The sequence below is a fragment of the Poecilia reticulata genome, linkage group LG11, assembly GCF_000633615.1.
Source record: "Poecilia reticulata strain Guanapo linkage group LG11, Guppy_female_1.0+MT, whole genome shotgun sequence".
Lineage (NCBI taxonomy): Eukaryota > Metazoa > Chordata > Actinopteri > Cyprinodontiformes > Poeciliidae > Poecilia > Poecilia reticulata.
Genome location: NC_024341.1, coordinates 17,977,453 through 17,979,334, shown reverse-complemented (window position 1 = coordinate 17,979,334; position 1,882 = coordinate 17,977,453). Strand labels below are relative to the sequence as shown.

Below are 1,882 nucleotides of genomic sequence, written 5' to 3'. Positions count from 1 at the left end.
RCCGTTGTTAGTGTGGTTTATTATTGGTTTCAAAGGTAAAGAGTTAACATGTCATGAATGGATGTTGCTGAAGTTAARAGGTTTGATTGATCAGGTTTTCACACGGTTTGATGCTTTTTCAAGTGTTTTTCATTATGCAACTCATTATCAAGAAGCAAAATCTCTCAAAAGATTTTTATGATTAGTTTAATTTTGAGTCAGTCATCAGTTTAAGTTAGATTAATTTGACCTTTAGTTTTTTTTAGTGAAATTATTTGCTTCTCTTTCCTCATGCNAAAAAAAGTTTTGGTGTTATTCTGTTTCATATTATTTAATCTCCCTTTGAAATATCAAACAGACTAAAATATTTAGTTTCCCCTCTGGATTGAACTGTCCTCTGTTTAACAAGACAAGAAGAGATAAAAGATTKAAACTGCAACCATCCCATTTTTYAGGATGGCTTGATCTTTCTTCTCTAAAGAAATATGTCTATATTCTCCTAAGTCTAAACATTTATTGGTGGATTGATCAAAATRAAAGCATAATAAARCCGTTGTTAGTGTGGTTTATTATTGGTTTCAAAGGTAAAGAGTTAACATGTCATGAATGGATGTTGCTGAAGTTAARAGGTTTGATTGATCAGGTTTTCACACGGTTTGATGCTTTTTCAAGTGTTTTTCATTATGCAACTCATTATCAAGAAGCAAAATCTCTCAAAAGATTTTTATGATTAGTTTAATTTTGAGTCAGTCATCAGTTTAAGTTAGATTAATTTGACCTTTAGTTTTTTTTAGTGAAATTATTTGCTTCTCTTTCCTCATGCRCAGCCCTACCCTCCTCCTCCTCTGACAACTCCCCCTCCAGCATCTCTGTGGCCTCCGTCTCCACCTCCTCCACCTCCTTCTCTGGAAGACACAACACAAACTCTGATCTCCACCAGCTGCAGAAGCCAGAATATAAAATATAAAACAACATGAATCTCATATTTTCCTTTTTTTTTTTTTACCCTCCACAGGCGCCGTAGATGCTGTAGTTGCCAGTAGGATGACTATCGACACGATCAGTAGGTTTCTTTTTTTTTTTTATAAAACAGATGAGTGGAGTATTCATTAACAGGGAATAAAGCAGATTTTTAAATGAATTTTCTTATTTTTCTTTACAGGAATAAAAAAATGATCAATGTAAGGAAAATATGAATAATCTGCTTTAAAATTATGACCAATTTCCCTTAAAAGAATCTATTAACCAATAAACACAATCTGATAAATAGTTTGAAAAATTACAAAAAGGAGAAAAAATATTCCAATATTGCTGCATTTTAACTAGATGCACTATAAATAAGTAATTATATGTATAAAAATAAAAAATAAATAAAATGTATCACAACTCTAATATAAAAACATTTATTTAGTTGTTTAACCAGGATGGATATTACAACAAAAATACACCAATAACCCAGAATGACAGACTTATTTTTGTAATCAGTAATAWAAAAGCAAATTTCTTATAATAAAAAGTGCCAAAGATCAAAATCATAAAGACAAATCAGCACAATAAAGATCAATAGATCCAGTAAATGACAGTATAAAAGCAAATATGAATAAATCTCAGGATAATCAGCGTTACTCACGGTGGCAGCATGCTGCTGTCTGACACTTTTTCTGTTGAACTAAAGAGGTGAAGCTGAAGAGCTGCAGCCCCTCCTTCAAACCCTCACATTTATACACAGACACCGAGGGGAGGGGCTGACCACGCTCCCCCTAAAAACTACAAACACTTCTGCAAACAAACTTCATGCCCCGGAAGCGGCTGCAGTACAAATCCATCCGTCTTCTTCCTCACTCTGCTGCTTCTTCTCTGTTTGTGTCGCTTCTTCATTCATGCTAAACATTCAGATTTCATC

General features: G+C 33.3%; 1 long non-coding RNA gene across 1 annotated transcript; it reads right to left on the bottom strand.

Annotated features, from left to right (window-relative positions):
• Positions 1 to 814: 814 nt before the first annotated feature.
• LOC103472605 (uncharacterized) lies at positions 815 to 1,665 on the bottom strand. The gene is made up of 3 exons (XR_534899.2): positions 1,610 to 1,665; positions 986 to 1,050; positions 815 to 884 (listed from the first exon to the last, which is right to left on the bottom strand). It is a non-coding gene; the product is annotated as an uncharacterized LOC103472605 (long non-coding RNA).
• Between the last annotated feature and the right edge of the window lie 217 nt (positions 1,666 to 1,882).